A 22907-nucleotide genomic window follows, 5' to 3' on the forward strand; every position below is an offset into this window, starting at 1 on the left:
GGATTATTTTTTCTACTCTAACATTATATTAATAAATATTTGTCTGCAAATATTTTTTAATCTAAATAGGCTCAGTTACATATGTACCAGAAATATTCTGTATCCTTTGTAGTTATTTTCATTTACTGTCTTTTATATAATTGTTTCTATAGGAGACATAAGCATTGTAGGCTTTTTTTTTGTTGTTGTTAATTGCATAAGAGTTGTTGAAGAAATGAAGCAAAATGATCTAGTTTTGTTGAGCAGGTGTTTTTGGTATCCTGCTAAATAATGCATTCTCTTAATTAAATATATGCAAATATATTTAGCTTTTTGGCACTGAATAAATTCCAGGTTCATAATAATTCTGGAAATGTTTGCTATTCTTAGTATTTCATTTGGCAAAATGATGTATAGCTTCTGAATCAGGAAATGGGTTCACACTTACTTTCAGTCACTTACTGTGTGTGTTTGTGCCATTAGCTTCTTCTCCAACTTGACATTAGTGAATGGCTCTATCCGCCTATCATTTGTACCTGATACAATACTATTTCATTGTAGTACCTTTTTCATGCTTTTAATTCATACATTTAATTATTCCCGGACTGCAGGTTTCTCTAGAGTGTAAGTTTCTTGAAGGAATGAATAAATTTTCTAGAACTTGGACACCCTGGGAAGCTAGCCTGGCTCTTGGCATTATTTGTGAGCATACAAAATCCAAAGGTATTTTCCTCAGCAAAGTTTGTATCACTAGGAATAATCACAAGAAATATATTTAGGTTTAATATTTAGGTTTGCTTTATATTCTGAATAGGACATTTCATGGATTATTTTGACTCATTTTAATTCAAAGATAATTTGAATTACACCCAAAACCGTCAGTCATAGAGGTATTCAATAACTGTCTCACACTGAACCATCATCAGATCAAAATATTTCACCAGAGTGGTAGAATTTTGCATTGATTTTCCAAATGTTTTTAATTTCCTTGATTTGAATGCCAGGGGCATTTGGCTTATCTCCTTTTACTTAATGAATCATGAAACAAACATGGTTATCAGATGAACCTACAATATTTGAAAAGAGTAGCTTTATTTATAAAGGCTTACATCAACTCATATGCAAAAAGGTGGAGACATTCAAGGTGACCACCCTCAGTGACTGGATTCATTATTCAGTTTTTGCCTTTTCCTTATCATCCATCATTTTCTCTGTCTCACTACAGAATGTCAAGGCTAGAAAGGACCTTTCGGGTCTCTGCTCCCACATTTCTTACATTCTTGTTTTATAAATAAGGGAACAGTCCAGGAAGGCTTAGTGAATCTCCTAAAGATAAACCACTTACAGGACTACAAGTGAAAGCCAGACTCCAAAGTTTTCATATCATCTGGCCCTGCCTATCAGCCTAATTACTCTCTACCTGTATCCCCTCTCACTTTTCTCTAGCTACACACGACTTTTTGTGGCTCAGACACTTTAGACTCACCCCTCTCCGAGGGAAGTTGTTTGTGGTTTGGTTGCTAAGTTACGTCCAACTCTTTGTGACCCCATGGGCTGGAGCACACCAGGGTTCCCTGTCCTTCACTCTCTTCTGGAGTTTGCTCAAATTCATGTCCATTGAGTTGGTGATGCTATCTAACTGTCTCATCCTCTGCTGCTCTCTCCTCCTTTTGCTTTCAGTCTTTTCCCAGCATTTGGATCTTTTCCAATGAGTTGGCTCTTCTCATCAGGTAGCCAAAGTATTGGAGCTTCAGCTGCAGCATCAGTCCTTCCAGTTAAATATTCAGGATTGAGATGATAACACTTAACATTTGTGTCTGTCTCAAATGCCTACATGGTTTCTGACTCTTTTACCAAATATCAATACCACCTCTATTTCACTATATTTCCTTAGCCGCCTTCAGTTTCTTGCTTTATATTTATTATCTGAAAGTTTAATGCTTAATTATTTGGTTTCTACTATTGTTGTTTATCTCCACCATTGAAATGTAAGTCCACAAACAGAGAATTATTTATCTTTCCCCATTTCTAGAACAGAAGCTAGCCTACTATAAATGTCCAGTAAATAATTATTACATCAATGAATGAGTGAATGAATGAATCCCATTCTTAACAATCTCATGCAAAATGGTCAAGTGTATGGGCTTTGGCTTCAGATACAATTGACAGCTATGCCATTTCCATGAGTGCATCCTTGGGTGGGCAGTTAACCATTCTAAGCTGTAACTTTCTCAGCTGCAAAATGGATTACTTGTCTTGAAGGTTTTGAGAAGGTTAAAATGATATGATGCCTATAAGGCATTTTCCCCAGAGCCTGTGTTTTGCATATTTAATTAAAATTTAACAATTAATATTATTCTATCAGCCATCTTCAAGTTATTTCTAGAGGAGACTGTGTCATTTAAAACTCATTGTAGGAGTGACATCAGCAAAATGGTAGGAATTTTCTACCATCCTCCCCTCCAAACCCACAATTCTGACAATTATTCACCTATGAATGACTTTGGGGAAGTCAGGGTGTCCAGTGGAGATGTTTGAGCACACTATTGAAACAAAAACAATCCAAGATTAGACACATTGAGAAGAGTCAGAGTAGCAGTTTCACCTCCTTCCAAGGAGGCAGAGTGTAGTGCCAAAAGAGACCTTCTTGACCTATGATTTCTTTCAGGGGTTAAACTGAGAGCTTGTGAGTGCACTTCTGGCTTCCCAGCTATAAGAGATACTGCCAAAGTAGCTCACTTTGTTCTTGTTCCATCCAGAATGCTAAGATGTGCTGCATAACTGGGGGCAGGGAGGGGCTAGGAGAACAACAGTTAGGGTTCTTAGAGGGCATCAAAAGGAAGGCAGATCCTACTAACCACTTCATGGATTCCATCAGGAAGCCTGCCTATGAGCAGCTAAGGACACCTGACCTGTGGATTCCCTGTGCTGGCACATAGTCACACCCTGTGCTCCACATGCCTCATTGACACAGACCTGAATCCTGTGGCTGGTTCCTCTTGTGTCCTCCAGAGAGCTGTAAGTACAATCCTTTGCAAACTGCTAGCCGGCCCTGACAGCTGCTCAGCTTCTGTTGCATAGGCAGAAAGCACCTCAGCATGCAGTACCCCAGGGAAAGCAAACAAGAGTGAGGCTGTCTGCACCCAGCCTAGCTTTGAAGAATAGAGAGATAGCAGATAATCTTAAGTATGCCCACATAAAACCTCTTGGGTAGCAAGAACTATGAAATAGGTGTATCCATAGAAGAGCACTGATAAATCCTCAGAATCCCTATCAGAATGGACAGAAGATAATTCTGTACTAACACCTACATTAAGAAAAGAAGAAAGCTCTCAAATAAATAATGTAATTTTACACCTCCAAGAAATGAGGTAATGAACAAATAATCCCAAAGTTAGCAGAAGGAAGGAGATAACAGTGATCAGAGCAGAAATAAATGAAGTAGAGAATAGGAAAACAATAGAAAACTCAGTGAAACTAAGTGCAGGTACTTCTGAAAGATAAACAAAATTAAAACCTTTAGCTAGTCTTACCAAGGGGAAAGGACAGAGTGCTCAAATAAATAAAATTATAAATGAAAAATTACAACTTATATCACAGAAATACAAAGGTGATTATCATAAGAGATTACTATGAACAATTATGTGCCAAAAATTGGATAACTTGCTATGGTTAAATAGTCATCTCATCTACTAAGACTGAGTCATGCAGAAATGGAAAATAATATCAGACCAATAATGTGTAAGGAGGTTGAATCAGTAATTTAAAACAACAACAACAAAAAAAAAACCTCCCAACAATAACAGCAACAAGAAGACTGAGGACCAGACAGCTTCCTTGGTAAATTTAAATGGTAAATGTTGATAGAATTAATGCCACTCCTTATAAAACTGTTCCTAAAGATTGAAGAGAGATAATATTCTAACACTCATTTTGTGAGGCTAGCATTAGCCTGATATCAAAGTCAGATAAGGACACTCTAAGAAAAAAAAATATAGACCAATATCACTGATGAACATAGATACAAAAATTTCCAACAAAATACTAACAAAATAAATTTAGTAGAACATTAAAAGGATCATACACCATGATCAGATGAAATATTGATATATCCCCATGGATTGTTCAGCATCTGTGACTCAATAAGTGATATACCACATTAATAGAATAAAATGGAACTACCATATGACTATATTGATAGACATACACAGAATACATGTTTTTTTAAAAATCAGTATCCTTATGTGATTAAAAACAAATTGGATATAGAAAGAACATAATTCTATATAATAAAGGCCATGTATGACAAGCCCACAGCTAACATCATACTCAAAGGTAAAAGGCTGAAAGCTTTTCCTCTGAGATCAGGAATAAGATCAAAGATGCAAGGATAAAAAATGTAGTATATGATTACAGTGAAATATTATTTAGCTATAAAAATAGTGAAGTTCTCCCATGTTGCAGCAACATGATGGTCCTTATGGCATTATGCTATGTGACATAAGGCATACAGAGTAAGACAACTACTGTATGATATCACTTATATATGCAATCTAAAGAGCCCAATTCATAGATACAGAGAACAGATTAGTGGTTGTCAGGGACTTGGGAGTTGATGTGAGAAATGGGTCAAAGCGTACAGCCTTTCCCTTACAAGAGGCATACATTCTAGGGAACAAGTGTTCAGTAAGATGACTGTCATTAAGCAAAATGTATTGTACGCTTGAAAGTTACTAAGATAATAGATCTTAAATGTTCTCAGTACACATACACAATAAAGTTCATTGTTTGAAAGTGAAAGAATGTGACCGTATCTATTTGTTATTTTATTTGTTTTTCTATTTGAAAATCTCACAGAAATAAGGAAGAGCTAAGAACCAAGCTCAAAAAAAAAAAAAAAAAAAACCACAACTAGGGATTTGAGTGAAACCATGATCTAGGCACCAGGAACTTGTGACACTATCATTCAGTTAAGTTCAGTTGCTCAGTCATGTCCGACTCCTTGCTACCCCATGTATTGCAACACGCCAGGCTTCCCTGTCCATCACCAACTCCCAAAGCTTGCTCAGACTCATGTCCATTGAGTTGGTGATATCACTGAACCATCTCATCCTCTGTCTCTGTCATCACCTTCTCCTCCTGCCTTCAATCTTTCCCAGCATCAGGGTCTTTTCTAATGAGTCAGTTCTTCGCATCTGGTGGCCAAAGTATTAGAGTTTCAGCTTCAGCATCAGTCCTTCCAATGAATATTCAGGACTGATTTCCTTTGGGATTGACTGGTTTGATCTCCTTGCAATCCAGGGGTTTCTCAAGCATCTTCTCCAACACCACAGTTCAAAAGCATCAGTTCTTTGGCACTCAGATTTCTTTATGGTCCGACTCTCATATGCATACACAAGTACTGGAAAAACCATAGCTTTGACTATATGAACCTATGTTGGCAAAGTAATGACTCTGCTTTTTAATATGCCCTCTAGGTTAGTCATAGCTTTTCTTCCAAGGGGAAGTTTTAATTTCATGGCTGCAGTCATCTGCAGTGATTTTGGAGCTCAAGAAAATAAAGTCTTTTACTGTTTCCATTGTTTCTCCATCTATTTGCCATGAAGTGATGGGATTGGATGCCATGATCTTTGTTTTTTGAATGTTGAGTTTTAAGCCAGCTCTTTCACTGTCCTCTCACTTTTATCAAGAGGCTTTTTCGTTCCTCTTCTCTTTCTGCCATAAGGGTGATGTCATCTGCATATCTCAGGTTATTGATATTTCTTCTGGCAATCATGATTCCACCTTGTGCTTCATCCAGTCTGGCATTTCACATGATATATTCTGCATTTAAGTTCAATAAATAGGGTGACAACATACAGCCTTGATGTACTCCTCTCCCAACAAGGAACCAGTTCATTGTTCCATACCCAGTTCTAACTGCTGCTTCTTGACCTGCATACAGATTTCTCAGGAGGCAGGTAAGCTGGTCTGGTATTCCCATCTCTTTCAGAATTCCCTGCAGTTTGTTGTGATTCACACAGCCAAATGCTTTAGCATAGTCAATGAAGCGTAAGTAGATGTTTTTCTGGAACTCTCTTGCTTTCTCGATGATCCAATGGATATTGACAATTTGATCTCTGGTTCCTCTGCCTTTTCTAAATCCAGCTTGAACATTTGGAATTTCTTGGAGAATTTTGAGCATTACTTACTAGCGTGTGAGATGAGTGCAATTGTGTGATAGTTTGAACATCCTTTGGCATTGCCTTTCTCTTGGACGGAATGAAAACTGACCTTTTCCAGTCCTGTGACCACTGCTGAGTTTTCTAAATTTGCTGGCATATTGAGTGCAGCACTTTCACAGCCTGATCTTTTAGGATTTGAGATAGCTCAGGGATTGGGGGATATCATCTCTCCTCTCTTTTTTTCCCCCTGACTTCTATGATACCTGTGAAGATTCAAATTTGGTTGAGTGTGACTTTGATCATACAAGTTTGGTTGAGAGTAGATGGTATCTTTATTCTGAGGTCCTAGCCAGTGTTCGTTAGATGAAATTGGGGTGTGTACAAACCAAATCACTAACTCAGAGAATTAGAGAATGTTAGAGAATGTTCCACAGTGCAGAAACACAGGAAGTCAGCCGTTGCCTCAGTAAAAAGTATTTGACTTTTGCATTTTGGAAAAGCAGTTGAGGATTTGTTTTCCTTGGTGAGCAGCAAGCCATGAAAATGATCTGGCTTATTTGGCAGCAAACTCACATCCCCAGAGCTGTGTTAGTGAGCACCTCTAACCTGTTTTTTTTTTTTTTTTGATAGCACTGAATTATGCAGGACAAAAGTTCCCTCAAATCAATACCCAAGCATGTTTAATATCCAGCTAATTGATAAACTGACTAACTCATGAAAATGTTGTAAAATGTGTGCTTCCAACTTGGTACAGCTTTAAAGAATTAAACAGCAGTTTTTATTTGTATTTTTCCTTTTCACAAAATTGACTGTCAGTTGTTTCTAAGAGAGAAGCTTGGTAATTGGATTATTTTGTGATGAATAATTATTGAGCACTATACTGGAAATTTGTCATTAATTTTGACTGTTCAGTATCTGATCCTTATTCCCATGTTTGGAGAACTCTTTACTCTTTGATTAAAGGTGAGCATCACAGCCTTTTCCCTGTTTATAGAAGCTGACAATGTTGGTTACTTGCTTTCCCTCACATTCTTACAATACAATGGGCATCTGGCTTACAGTCTGCCAACTGGTTGTGTCTGCCTCAGACCTGATTTTGAACTGATTACTTGGTAAATCTTGGTGTTCAACCAACAGTTGGAGGGGCAAGGTTCTTGATATATTGATAAGGTTCTTAAGCAACTAATGTTCACTGCTGCTACTGTCTCTAAGCATTTGACAGTCATTATGCCAGTTGCCATGTCTAACGCTTGAGAACAGTAGTAGCAATGATGTCCTCATATCATTCTGTGACTTGATTTGGGGTAATATACTTGGTCCTAAGCCCCTAGCAGGTTTTGAATTTTTCCAGTAAGTTTTTGAGTTAACTAATACTGTTTGATCAAATTCTTTTTGTGCTTTAATTAACCAGAATTGTTTTCTGTTGCTTGCAGTTGAGAATACTGGATGACTCAAGGCATTTTTACATGTTTTTGGAAATATTTAGACTTTACCATACATTAGTGACTTTTGTTTATTCATTCATTTACTTATGAACTTGTTGGACATTTAATTCAGCTATTCAAAATATATTTGATGAGAAGCCAGTCTTTGCCAGAAATTGTGTTTGGGAGCGGGCTGTTGTGTTTAAAGAGATAGAGGGTGATTAACCTTAAGATCTTCATTCTTGTAGGAAGAAGACTGATACTAAACAAGTAAATAAACTAGATGGTATCAGCCAGTGATAAATGCTATGGAAGAAACTTAAAAGAATAATGCTGTCTTATGACCTAGCAATCCCACTGCTGGGTATACACACCTAGGAAACCAGAATTGAAAGAGACACGTATACCCCAATGTTCATTGCAGCACTGTTTATAATAGCCAGGACATGGAAACAACCTAGATGTCCATCAGCAGATGAATGGATAAGAAAGCTGTGGTACATATACACAATGGAGTATTACTCAGCCATTAAAAAGAATACATTTGAATCAGTTCTAATGAGGTAGATGAAACTGGAGCCTATTATACAGAGTGAAGTAAGCCAGAAAGAAAAACACCAATACAGTATACTAACACATATATATGGAATTTAGAAACATGGCAATGATAACCCTGTATGCAAGACAGCAAAAGAGACACAGATGTATAGAATGGACTTTTGGACTCTATGGGAGAGGGAGAGGGTGGGATGATTTGGGAGAATGGCATTGAAACATGTATACTGTCATGTAAGAAACGAATCGCCAGTCTATGTTCGATACAGGATACAGGATGCTTGGGGCTGGTGCATGGGGATGACCCAGAGAGATGATATGGGGTGGAAAGTTGGGGGGGGAGGTTCAGGATTGGGAACTCATGTACACCCATGGTGGATTCATGTCCATGTATGGCAAAACCAATACAGTATTGTAAAGCAAAATAAAGTAAAAATAAAAATTAAAAAGAAAAAGAAGAATGGATTAGAGAGTGGTGGGTGTGGGCTCCGGGAAATGTTTCTCAGGAGTCCTGTTTGACTTGAACCTTCAGGAAGGAGGGAGCCAGGAAAGAGTCAGGTGGAGACCATTCCAGGCAGGGAAACAGCAAGTCCAAACTAACTCAGCACTAGAATTAGAGACCAGGTCAATGTGTCTAACACCTTGCCCAAGGTCATAATACCTCTAGGAAGTGCTGGAGCTGAGGTTTGAGTCCAGTTAATGTCTTACAAAGTCTATCTTCTCAGAAGCTATACAGATGTATCTTATTTCACTGTGCTTTGGATTTTGTGTTTTGCTTTGTTAAAAAAAAAGTTATAAAAAGTAATTTGTAAAAAATGCAAATTGTAAAAAGCAATTTGTGAAAAGCTTTTTTACAGATTGAAGATTTGTGGCAATCCTCCATCTAATAAGTATGTCATTTTCCAACTTTGTGGCTCTGTGTCACAATTTGGTAATGATTGAATAATTCAGGATTTTTTATTATGTTTGTTATGGTCATTTTTGATCTGTTATCTTAACTTGCTAAAGGCTCAGATGATGGTTAGAATTTTTCAGCAATAAAGAATTTAATTACTGTAAGTACATACTTTTTTAAAGACACAATGCTTTTTCACACTTAATAGACTACAGCATAGTGTAGTCAGGTGCTGTGTCTACTTTTACATGTGCTAGAAAACTGAAAACTTTGTGTGACTTGCTTTATTGCAATATTTGCTTTATTGTGGTGATCTTGAACTGAACTCACAGCATCTCTGGGATATTACAATTTGGCAAGTAAAGAAAGAGAACCAAGGAAGCCAAAAGGTTAAACCAATTTGCACAAAAAGAGACAGAGGGATACTTGATGGAGAAGAGCCTGGATCTCTAAAAGAAGGAAGAGAGAAAGAAAAAAGACCAGAAAGCAAGTGGTTTTAGAGAAAGGACTTGGAGGAGTCTGGAACAGTCAAATGTGATGTTGTGGTGGCTTCTATGCTAAGGTGAGCAGACTTGGACAAGATGATTGTGTAAGGCACTGGGGATAAGCTTTGGTAATAAAGATTCAGTCTCTGTCCTCATGGAGCTTACAGTTTAGTGTGGAAGACTGACAGTAAGTTGATAAGCAATCAACACATCTCATTACAAATGTGGTATGAACACAGTGCAGGGTGTTGAGTTGATAAGGAGAATGAAATTTGTCTGGGAATGGGGATGATCCAGGATGGATTGCCTGAAGAAGTAGCATTTAAGTACTGAGAACAGAGGCAGGAGATGAGAAGGATGCTAGCAGAGGTTCACAATTTGTAAGTTACCCTTGGCCCTGTAGCATATTAAGAGCCAAGTCAGGATTTGAACCCAGAAACTCCAGTACTTTGGCCACCTCATGCGAAGAGTTGACTCATTGGAAAAGACCCTGATGCTGGGAGGGATTGGGGGCAGGAGGAGAAGGGGATGACAGAGGATGAGATGGCTGGATGGCATCACCGACTTGATGGACATGAGTTTGGGTGAACTCTGGGAGTTGGTGATGGACAGGGAGGCCTGGTGTGCTGCAATTCATGGGGTCGCAAAGAGTTGGACACGACTGAGCAACTGAACTTCCTGTAGTCCAAGTCTGTCCAGTGCTCTTTCTTTAAGTATAGTGTCTTCCCTCACACACATCTGCATATACAGACACTCAAGGGCTACATTGTCTGTTCCTTCTTGGCCTGTAGGTGCTTTCTGCAGGGGAAGCAGTGATTGCTAATGACATTTCTGGTGCCTGTGATACTTAGGTCACTTTATCGATCAACTGTGGCATTTGGTGGCAGTCTTGCCACCTGTCTCTTTCTATCAGTGTCAGAGAGTATTTCACTGCAGGCCACAGGTGCCAGCTGTCAGCCTGAAATAAACCGGGGTCTGCCCCAGGATAAGTGTGTTTAGGGAATCACTTCAGATTGAATTTCTCATCTGACAGCCTCTTCTGAGTCTGAGACTCCAAAAAGGTAAAATAAACAAATTATAGATGAGTAAACAAACATGTAGGCTTCCCAGGTGGCACAGTGGTAAAAGAATCTGCCTGCCAGTGCAGGAGATGCAAGAGATATTGGTTTGATCCCTGGGTCAGGAAGATCTCCTGGAGTAGGAAATGGTACCCACTCCAGTATTCTTGCCTGGAAAATCTCATGGATTGAGGAGCCTGGTGGGCTGCAGTCCATGGGGTCACAAAGAGTTGGATATGACTGAGGAACTAAGCATGCACGCAAACAAACATATGACTGTTTATGAGGCAATAGGCTGGCTGTTCCTAGGATCTCATTAGTCACTCTATATTTTTCTTCTCCTCTATTAGCCTATCATATGGTCTATTTGAAATATACATGCATTTAATAGCTTTACTTAATTAGGCCACTAACCAAACTGCTGATACTATGGCGATGATTTTTCTCATAAGGTAGTAGCTGTCAGTGGTTTTTCTCATAAAGTAGTAGCTATTCCTGACAGGGAGTGCTTTGATTCAAGAGTTGGAGAAAGAAGAAAAAGGAGAAGGAAATTGAACTAACAGTTTTTGATTCCCCACAATACTGGGCACTATATCAGGTAGTTTACATATTCATATAGTATCTCATTTAGTCCTACTGTTGACTTAAAAAATGTTCACAGCCTAAAAGTTGAGAGTTAGCTTTTATTCGATGGGAACTTTTAGGACTTCAACCCCAGGACAGCATCTCAAGTGACTCTGAAATAATTGCACCAAGGAAGTGAGGGGAGGAGCCAGAAGTTTTGCAACAAAGGGCAGGTAGTCTGAACATCAAAGGATTCTTGTTAATTAAAGAAAAGCTGATATCCCAAGTTAAGGAATTTAGCATTTTTCTATGTTTGGGAAGATGCAAGAATCTGGACTCACTGTAATCATACCTTTCATAAGCAACTCAGCTATCCTGGGCCAGTATCAGGATATGTTTTTTTCAAATCCTGAGCTCCCCTGTGGTTCAACTATAGTCCTGATGGCTGTTAGATCACAGGTTTTCTTCTCCTTCCTGAATGTCCTTAGGGCTCAGGATCTCATATTGGAGGGCTGGAATGGGGCTGTTGACTGTGACATCCTTGTTTACTGATATAGTAGAAAATACTCCATTTCTCACTACCAATATACCTGTGAAGTAGATACTATTATTCACATTTTACAGATGAGACAGCTGTCACCCTGAGAGTTTAGGTAATTTGTCTAAGGGCCCAACTGGTAAGAGTCAAAGTTGGGATTTAAATGTCAAATCCTATTCTTCTCATAGTCACTAGACTTCATGATCCTCACTATCAGTCTTATAGTCTGGATCCCCATTATTACCCAGCAGAACCTGCATTGTTTGAGAACAAAAGAAGGTCAATATAATGTCACATTTTTAGCAGAAATAAAAATATTCCATGCCCCCAAACCATAAAGAATTTTAAAAAGCAACTTGTATCTTTATCTCAGGTCTTGAAATTGCCTAAAAGGAATACAAAGCAAGTTATGTAACAAGTGTATCTGAAGAAATATATCTTTAGTCTCCTCTTCCCCAAGTCTACTCATCCCCAAATATTTCATTTTACATGCTCTATATTTTCCCCAAAGATCTTTCTCCAAAGTTCATCTCTTTTTGGACCTTTTTTTATCTTATTTGTGGATCCATTTTTCCCCCCATCAAGCCGTGCTCCTCGCCCCCTGCCTCTTTTAGTGTAAATCTATTGAGCCTTTGGCTTTCCAGGTGGCACAGTGGTAAAAGAATCTACTTACCAAAGCAGGAGACACTGAGACACAGGATTCCCTTCCTGGTGCTGGGAAGATCCCCTGGAGAAGGAAATGGCAATCCACTCCAGTATTCTTTCCTGGGTAATTCCATGGATAGAGGAGCCTGGAGGGCTTCAGTCCATGGGGTCACAAAGAATCAGACAAAACTGAGCTACTGAGCATGCACGCATCAAATCATTGTACTTCCCCAGCTCTGTTTCTTTACTTTCCAAATCAAAGTTGAGAAAGCTGACCTTGGCAGCATATTACCTGGTCTCAGACCTTGGCTCCAGCCGTTCCTGGGTGTCTAATCTTCAATAAATGATTTTACCAAGCTGAGTCTTAGTTTTCTCTTTCGTAAAGAAGATGTAATAATATTTGCAATATTGGATTCATTTTAAGATTAAATAAGTTCATGTACATAAACCATCTAGAACATTACCTGATATAGCATTTAAAAAATAATTAATGTTACTTTGAGCTTCCTAGGTGGTGCTTGTGGTAAAGAACCCTCCTGCCACTGCCGGAGATAAGAGGTGGTGATTTGCTCTCTGGGTCAGGAAGATCACCTGGAGGAGGGCATGTGATCCATGGGATTCTCCAGTATTTCTGCCTGGAGATTCCTAGACAAGAATACTGATTAGAGATGCTGAATAGAGATAAGAATAGTGAATAGAGATTCCTGGAGACAGAGGAGCCTGGTGGGCTACAGTCCATGGGGTCGTACGAGTCGGACACGACTGAAGGGACTTAGCACACAGGAATGTTACTTTAATTCTTATTGCTATTACAACTTCAGGAGGAATCAAGTACTGGAAACTCAGTTAGCAGGTGCTTTATCCTTACAAGTTGGAGGGAGGAGAAACTATGAATATTGTCATGTAATTTGAGGGACTACTATCACAGTTATATTACCATTAATTATTGCTGATATTGTTTAAGTCAATAAAAATTATAGTTACATTTGCATTAATAGCTATTAACATTTTTCAGCAATAATAATATAATGATTTTTTTCCCTAAGTGTCCCTATGTTCAGTGTCTCACATATTACCTATATTATCTTATTTAATAGTTATAACTCTTTGAGATACCATCATTAGCCTGTTTGACTGATGGAAAAAGACTATAAGAGGTGAAGTACCTTTGTCTGAGACAGTGCTTCTCAAGCTTTAGTTCCAGCTTATTTATCAAATGAAAATATTATGCTTTGGAATAAACTGTGATGAAGGTCATAGGTCATAAGGGCTGAGAAATCACTTGTAATCCATTATCAACCCAGTGGCTAGAATTCTTTTGTCTAAGGGAGAGTCAGGGTGAGGATTCAAGTCTACCTGACCTCAAATTCCAAGCTGTAGGTAAACTGGTTCCCATTTGGTCATGTTCCTACCAATTAGTGTAAGTTGTAGGGGTATGCACATATATTTCTATATAGAACTGTATAAACATACAATGAAAACACTGGACAGTGACATAAAGCAGACAGATATTAGAGGGGAGTTGATATTTGAAAGAAGAGAATGACACTGGGTGACTTTCCTGTTTACTTATACTTTTTAACTGCTATGTGAGCTAAGAACTGTAATCTTATTGGCATGAGGAGTTAGAAGAAAGAAGTTGGGGCTACTTGAGAAGCTGGAGAAGAGAAAATTCTATAAAGGAGAATACTATGAAGGGGAGCCCTTAATTTTTCATATAAACTGTCCAAAGCTCTAAATGACTTCTGAACTATACAAATGTGAAAGCTAAAAGAACTGAAATTTCAGTTGATGTCCACTACAGTGGAGGCAGAATTTGTACTTTACATCAATTTAAATGTCTGCTAAAATAAGGAAATGACAACAAAAGCAAACATGCCTATACAGAGGAATATAACAGAATCCATAGTGTCATGTACAACATCCAGGATACTCTCCAGAATTACTAGATGTAAATAAAAACATATGAGCATACACAAGTCAACAAACAAAAATAACCCCATTAGCAGACACTAATTTTTTAAAAAAGTATTATAATTATGCTCAGAAGTATAAAGTTTGCTCATAATGAATAAGCCCAGTTCATGCTCTTTATTATTATGCTATGTTACCTTCCAGATTTTTCTTAGTATACTGTTTCCCACATAACAGATTTGAAAAATAAAGGACGGAGAAGCACCTTGCCTAAATTTTTGACACCACTATGACAGAGTTGAGACCAGAGTCCAGGGAATTCCCTGGTGGTCCAGTGGTTAAGACTCCATGCTTTTAATACCGAGGGTGCAGGTTTGATACCTGGTTGGGGAATTAAGATATCACAAGTTACATGGCATGGCCAAAAAAAAAAAAAAAGACCAGAATCTAGGTGACTGTACTTGCTCAGTAGAATTTTCTGTAGAAGCTAAGACCTCACATGCTAGAGCTGACTTGAATCACTTATCTAACCTTATATTATTTAATTAATCTAAGCCTCATTTTTAAAGTAGTTACTGTTAAGAATTACTCATGCTATTACAGATACAATGCTTAACAAAGTGCTGACACACAGTGCTTAATAACACTTTAGTTATCATCATCATTATCATTGTGTCACCAACAATTCCTAGATGAAATTCTACTTTACTGATATAATCACTATATCGAACAATGAAAAGGGAAGAATCTACCGCAAGAATTTTCTCATGTATTGCTCCATATCCTTTTTCAAGATTTATTAGACACCTTCTTTGTACAAGAAGTTGTGCTTGATATAGAGGAAAATATAGTCATATAAGACATAGTTTTGCCCTCAGTCAACTGTAATACCTAATTTTGAAAAGTAAATAATTTACATGGCAGAGAAACAAATCCAGAACTGCGGTTTTTTCTTATTTTTAATATTTGATATAGAATATTTAAAGTGTATGATTCCCCTTATATTAGTAATGATAAGTAGCCATTCAGTCCCTACTGGTCCTCCTTTATTTGAGGGTTGCTGAGTTCTTGAGGAAGTTAAAGCAGATTATGGACCCACACCGTATCACCCAGAAACCAGCTGAAACATAATCTTAGGGATTCTATGTTGCAGAAATCTCTACTTCTAAGGATGTAACACTGGCTGTTGAAAAGGTCAAAGGAGGGAAAGAACCATGAACTGAAATGTACATCCTTGAGCCTTTGGGCCCTTCAGTGGTCCTCATTCTGCCCTGCAGACGGCAGCCTGCTCCCTTTTGCAGAACAACAGCTCTGTAGGTATTTGGAGACAGTTAATGTGCTGAATGTCTCCATTTCTTTTGGTGGTTATTCATTTCTCATGGGCTCCAGACTCTTTATCAGTCTGTTACTTTCCTCTAACTGTGTAATAGCTCTGTAATTTGTTTCCTTTAATCACAAGAGGAACATATTCTTAGTGTAAATAAAGGTGAAACCAAATCAAAACACAAATCCAAAGCTGTACAGTTTTGAGTGAAATAAAAAGTAAATGTGTCTACACCACTTAGGCAAATTACTTTCCTACAAACAACTGTCAAGAGTGTGGCTGCCTTACGAGATGATATCTTGGCATATGCTGTGCATTTATCTGTATGCACAGATTTTTTGTTTGTTTGTTTTACTCAGATAGAATCACACTATGAGTACTGTTTTACAATTTTAAAAAACATTGTTCTATCTCAAATATTGGTTACCTCATTCTACCATATGAGAGAATATAACACAGAGCTTTTATTATTTAACTTAGAGTTGGGGTTCTAGTGTTAGTCATCATTGTTTCATTTGTTCAATGCATATGTATTGAAGGCTTAGTGCTCTAAGTGCTGGGATAAAAACTCTACAGTGAAGATGTGAACTTACCCTCAAGAAATGCGTGGTCTAGTGGCAAACATAGATAATCTGACAAAATATTACAAGGGACTATGATGAATCTATGATAGCACTGAATTTGTCTCTAAATTTCTGTTCTATCTTCCTCTCCTTCTGTTTTTAGAAACTGATATGTAACGTATCTTTTTTAAGTTAGATATTTTTAGATAGAGTTCATTTTTATCTGTCCTTAAATGTGCTACTGTAGGAACCATGGAAACCAACTGTAAATCTCACCATATTGATGGAAACTCGGTTAACAAAGAAATAACATGAATTTTTGTAAATATCATTGCCTTTATTCTCTGTAATTTTGAATGAAAAATATAAGCTATGTATACAAAGGAATAGAAGTTACAGAGATACATTTCATAAAGTTCTTGTTTTGAAAAAGAATTAGTATTGTCTGCAAATGAAGACTTGTGAAGGTAATGAGGGCCACATTATTAAAAATGTTCAAACAGAGGTTGAGAAAGAATGTTAATACTCTCAAATGGAGTAACTGGCATAAAGTAGACATCCAGTAAATATTTGTGGAAGAGAAAGAGGAGAGAGGGCATAGAGATAACTTTTATTCATTTGTTGAAGAATACTTATTGATCACCTACTCTAGACCTGGCTCTCTGTTAATTACCAGAAACAGTGACAAGAATAGCAGAAATGATAATGACCCCTCCTGCTCATTGAATTTACATTGAGTTTACAGGAGGGACATAAACACTAAGCAAAGAATTATGCAAACCTCTAACTATAAGCTGTTGTAGGTTTTAAAACAAAAGTTTATTAAGCTACACAGAAGCATGTGTGGAAGGCTGAACTAGCCTGAAGTGAAAGGGATGACTTCCTAAGATATGAGGTGTATGAGGGAGCTGATAAATGGAGTGTTCAAGTATAAGTACAGGTCATGTGGTTGGATAGTCCTGGAAACCCTCAGGCATCCAGGAAAGGCTGATATTAGTGAAAACCCATAGTGCGAGGTGGGTGGTAGGGTCAGACAGGGCTTAAGAAGTAACCAGGAGCGAAATTCATGGAGAGCTTTCAAGATCATATTGAAGAATTTGGTCTCACTTTAGGAATATCAGGGAGTCCAGAAGTACTTAAAGATAAGGAGGGATGTGGTGAAAGGTGTGGTATATGTATGTGCAATGGAATATTACTCAGCCATGAAAGGAATGAAGTTGGATCATTTGTAGAGACGTGGATGGAGCTAGAGTCTATCATACAGAGTGAAGGCAGTCAGAAAGAAAAAAACAAATATATATTAATGCGTGCATGTGGAATCTAGAAAAATGGGACATATTGGCGGGGCAGGAATAGAGATGCGGATGCAGAGAAGGGACTTGTGGCTGCAGCAGGGGAAGGAATGGGTGGGACGACCTGGGAGAGCAGGATTAGCATATATATACTGCCATGTGTGAAACGAGTAGCTAGTGGGAAGCAGAGGGAGCGCAGCTCGGGGCTCTGTAATCACCTAGAGGGGTGGAATAGAGGGTAGAAGGGAGGTCCAAGAGGGAGGGGATATATGTTACACATATGGCTGATTCACTTCGCTGTACAGTAGAAACTAATACAACATTGTAAAGCAACTGTACCCCAATTAAGAAAAATCACATTGGCTGCTTTGTGGAGAATCAAATAGTACTGTTCAGACCTGAGAATGTGGGAACACGAAGGGCAATGGGGACAGTGGACTGAAGTGAGTGGGGTGGTAGATTGGAGAGCTTTGAGAGATGTAATGGACAGGGCACGCTGATGAAGTGGATGAGAAGAGGAAGTTACCAGCAGTAGAAGGGTGACAAGGTTAACTCTTAAGTTTCTTGCTAGTCCAAGTAGGTGAGTGATGGTGTTCACTGAGGCAGGAAGCAGTGAATTGCAAGCAAAAGGTTTTTAGGGAAGAAAAAAATCCCAGTTCATGTTGAGGGTATGTTCCTTTTCCAGTACTTTAAGTCATAAGGCACTTTTAGATGCTTTACATATTCTATTCCACTGTCTCTTCATCATCTTCATAATACAAGTTAAGTATTATTTTACTCATATTCGAGATGAGGGTATAAGAGTACTAAAATTAGATTGGTAGTATAAAATCACACAGCTAGTTAGGGCTGAAGTTGTATTTGAAACCAAATCTAGCCAACTTTCAAGTCTCTGCTGCGTGTACTCTATTTTTCTAGCTGAGTGTTTAGTCATATGTTAGCTAGGTAGTTATATTGTTGAGAAATATAAAGACACTGGAGTGGGTTGCCATTGCATTCTCCAATGCATGATAGTGAAAAGTCAAAGTGAAGTCGCTCAGTCATGTCTGATTCTGAGCGACCTCATGGACTGCAGCCCACCAGGCTCCTCCGTCCATGGGATTTTCCAGGCATGAGTACTGGAGTGGGTGCCACTGCCTTCTCCAATGCCTGAAAGTGAAAAGTCAAAGTGAAGTCGCTCAGTCGTGTCTGATTCTTAGCGACCTCATGGACTGCAGCCCACCAGGCTCCTCTGTCCATGGGAATTTCCAGGCAAGAATACTGGAGTGGGTTGCCGTCTCCTTCTCCAATGCATGCATACATGCTAAGTCGCTTCAGTTCAGTTCAGTTGCTCAGTCGTGTCCGACTCTTCGCGACCCCATGAATCGCAGCATGCCAGGCCTCCCTGTCCATCACCAGCTCCCGGAGTTCACTCAGACTCACGTCCATCGAGTCCATGATGCCATCCAGCCATCTCATCCTCTGTTGTCCCCTTCTCCTGCCCCTAATCCCTCCCAGCATCAGAGTCTTTTCCAATGAGTCAACTCTTCACATGAGGTGGCCAAAGTACTGGAGTTTCAGCTTCAGCATCATTCCTTCCAAAGAAATCCCAGGGCTGATCTCCTTCAGAATGGACTGGTTGGATCTCCTTGCAGTCCAAGGGACTGTCAAGAGTCTTCTCCAACACCACAGTTCAGAAGCATCAATTCTTTGGCACTCAGCCTTCTTCACAGTCCAACTCTCACATCCATACATGACCACAGGAAAACCATAGCCTTGACTAGATGGACCTTAGTCGGCAAATTAATGTCTCTGCTTTTGAATATACTATCTAGGTTGGTCATAACTTTTCTTCCAAGGAGTAAGCATCTTTTAATTTCATGGCTACAATCACCATCTGCAGTGATTTTGGAGCCCCCCAAAATAAAGTCTGACACTGTTTCCACTGTTTCCCCATCTATTTCGCTTCAGTCATGTCCACCTCTGTGCCACCCCATAGACGGCAGCCCACCAGGCTCCTCTGTCCCTGGGATTCTCTAGGCAAGAATACTGGAGTGAGTTGCCATTTCCTTCTCCAAGAGGCTACGGAAGGAACCTTAATGACTATCCTCAAATGTTAAGAGACTTAGAAACACTGTGATGTTTGGACCCAGATCTGAATATGAATAGGACTCATTCATCCACTAGTTTTGGACCTTGAATAAGTTGCTTTATTCTCCCCAGGCTTATATTCTTCATCTGCAAAATGGATATAAAGATACTAATCTTCCAGATGAAGAGAGATATCCTGAAGACGTACTTTTGAAAATTAATCCAGTCACGGTTAAGTTAAAGTACTAGCACAGCAGAGATGGAGATGGGAAAGAGCATAAAGGATCCATATTTGACTCTTTGCCTGCTCTCCTCAGCAGGTATATGCAGGTTGGTGCTGAGCAAAGAGTCATCCTTTGTTCCATGTGACTCAGTGGTGGGCAAAGAGAGAGACTGGAGAAAGAGACGGTGTTGAGAGCACAGATTTTCAAGTGCTATGAACTTGAGTGAGAGCATGATTTCTCTAAGCCTCACTTTTCTCATCCGTAAAACTGGAAAAAAAGGGTTATTTAAAGATTTCATGAGATCTTAGTGCAGTGCCTGATATACAGTAGTTACTCAACAAATCCATGTTGCTCATTAAGTAAATACCCAAGTCAGAGGCAGGAACAGAGAAATATACATATCTATTGCTCATGTTTATTACTGTTAGTATGGATCCCAGTCTCTTTACTTTAACAGATCTATTCAACCAAATTATAATGCTTTTTGTTTGTTTCATTCAACCAGAAACAAACTCTAATTGGTTTCCCTGTGGCATGGACCAGAGAAATCAAACTGGCTTGGTGCCCTTTTATACAATGAGCTGCAGACTTTCTGTAAGTCTTCTCATTAGCTCCCCTGTGATATTTATGAAGCCTGGGATTTGCTAATTATCTTAAATGAGGTTAGGATCTTTAGTATGTGTTGAGAGGGGAGTGGTGGAGAGAATCAGGTAACCTTAAGAGACCTTAAATGCAAATCTTTACTGAACCATTTTTTGGTTATGTTCCTCAGTATGGTGTCTGGCAAATACAGTATGGGGTCTTATTCCCCATCATCTGTGTGATGGAGTACCATCTGGGTTTGTAGAAAGAGACACAGTCTATACGATTTGGCTGAACTAATTAGTCAGTGAATAAATTATCAAAACCGACAAATGCAGTTCAAACCAGAAGTGACTGTGTGTTTTAAAATTTTTATTAGCTCAGCTGAGTCTCTGAAAAAATTTGTTTCTAAAGAAATTCATTACATGGAACTGAGAGCATGATTTCTCAAAAACAACAAAAAATTTTGACTTTATTTCTTTTTAAAACACTGAATGCTGCTTAAATGAAAAGCAAGATGCTAATAAACATCTGAATGTCCTAAACTAGATCAATGGTACACATTAAGTCAGTTTAAAAAAGGTACTCCTTTTTCTAACCTGTCCTTGTGACAGGTGTCTTTGTGAAGTTCCAAAGGCAGAAAACATTGATGACTTTCTCTTACTAAGATATGTAGCCTCACATCCAACGATCTTCCTAATCAATCAGAAGAAAGATAGCTAGTCTTTATTGGGTGCTATGTATCAGACATGTTGCTAAACATTTCTCTGTGGATTAGATTATTTAATTCTAATTTATTAAAAATTTTGGAACAAAATTGTGAGCTAGGCACTATAATGATCCCTTGTCTATCTGTGGAGTAATTGATGTTTAGAGAGATGCCTGCCAAGGCAGGAGATATGAGAGACAGGTTTGTTCCCTGGGTTGGGAAGATGTCTTAGAGGATGAGGGATCTTTCCCAGTATTCTTGCCTGGAGAATCCCATGTATAGAGGAGTGTGGCTGGCTAAAGTCCATGGGGTCTCAAAGAGTTGGACACAGCTGAAGGGACCTAGCACGCATGCACGTAACTTCCACGTGCTGGAGAAAAAGTATGAATGTAGATATTCTGTGCTCACTCTGTCTCACTGGTCAGCAAATTATGGCCCACAAGCTAAGAATGTTTTTGTCCACTTTTAAGGGACTGAAAAAGTTAAAATCAGTACCATATTTTCTGGTACATGGCAGTTATATGAAATTCAAATCTCGGTGTCCATAAATGAAGCTTTATTGGAATGCAGCCATGCCTATTTGTCTCCATACTGTCTATGGCTGGTTTCGTGTTGCAACAGCAGAGCTGAGTAGTTTTGACAGAAATCACCTGGATTGCAAAACAAAATATTTACTATCTGGCTCTTTACAGAAAAAGCTTGTTGGTCTCTGACCTGTCCTAAGCCTTTCATAGTACTGCCTCCCAGTCTGTGGTGAGGCCTTTCTAGTCTAGGCGCTTGACCACAGATGCTCCTGACATCTTCCTTCCTATTGTGCCTGCTCTGGGAACACAGTTGAATGTCAGCTCTATCCACTGAATGCCTCATCTGTTTTCAGGTCCAGATCAAACATCGCTTACTTCACCTTTGAAAGTCTTAGTTGCCCCACTAGAAATCCCAATTTGAATCTGAATATTTTAAAAAGAGGATCCATTAGCTCACATGAGAAACAAAGAGAAATTACTCTCACTTTCCATACAGCTTCATTTAGGACAAAAAACATATTATTGGAAGCTCTCTAGTACATGTCCTAAGCATTAAGGAGGTCTTAAGGTTTTTGAGGTGTATATAATTCATGCCTCTCCTGCCATATCCTGCTTTTCCCCTCCAAACCTGCTATTTCACACCACCTAGTCCAGAAAGGATGACTCGATAGAGTCTATGTTTTAGTCTTCTCAAAAAAGACTGAGCCTCATAATGACTGAACTGTCTTAGGTAGTGGAGCCTAATGCCCTCAACCTAATGTCTGAGATCAAAAGAAGAATTACACTGACTGGCTCAGAAGTGGTTTAAAGCCATCTCTGAACCAATCACCATGGCCTTAAAATTAATAAATAAGTAAATAAAAGGACTGCTGTGTTTGGATTAAATCAATCAATGTCTTAAACCCAGGGTTTAGGTCAGTCTGACTGCAGTCACATAGATGAGAAATTTGGAATATGATTCAGTTCAGTTTAGTCGCTCAGTTGTGTCTGACTCTTTGCAACCCCGTGAACCGCAGCATGCCAGGCCTCCCTGTCCATCACCAATTCCCAGTGTCCACCCAAACCCATGTCCATTGTGTCAATGATGCCATCCAACCGTGTTATCCTCTGCCATCGCCTTCTCTTCCTGCCCTCAATCTTTCCCAGCATCAGGGTCTTTTCAAATGAGTCAGCTCTACGCATCAGGTGGCCAAAGTATTGGAGTTTCAGCTTCAACATCAGGCCCTCCAAACATGCAATATAAAAATCTTGCTAGGAAGGCTTTTCTGAATGCCAGCTACATCTTCCTGCCCCACAGCCTTCTAGACTTCTAGTTGCTTGAACACACTCCTGTCAGACAGAATTTTTCTTTCCTTTCTACCTCCATAGCCTTTCCCATCTGAAGCTTGAATTATTGTG

General features: G+C 38.9%; 1 protein-coding gene across 2 annotated transcripts in view; it reads left to right on the forward strand.

The window, feature by feature from the left end:
- SGCD (sarcoglycan delta) overlaps positions 1-22907 on the forward strand; it is a 1056171-nt gene that overhangs the window by 235046 nt on the left and 798218 nt on the right. The window contains exon 3 of one of the 2 annotated variants that reach the window (XM_069592487.1): positions 2858-2997. The exons of the other annotated variant lie outside the window; for it this stretch is intronic. The gene's annotated coding sequence lies outside the window, so the exon portion shown is untranslated. The remainder of the gene's footprint in view (positions 1-2857; positions 2998-22907) is intronic. 2 annotated transcript variants of the gene reach the window in all.

The sequence above is a fragment of the Ovis canadensis genome, chromosome 5, assembly GCF_042477335.2.
Source record: "Ovis canadensis isolate MfBH-ARS-UI-01 breed Bighorn chromosome 5, ARS-UI_OviCan_v2, whole genome shotgun sequence".
Classification (NCBI taxonomy): Eukaryota; Metazoa; Chordata; class Mammalia; order Artiodactyla; family Bovidae; genus Ovis; species Ovis canadensis.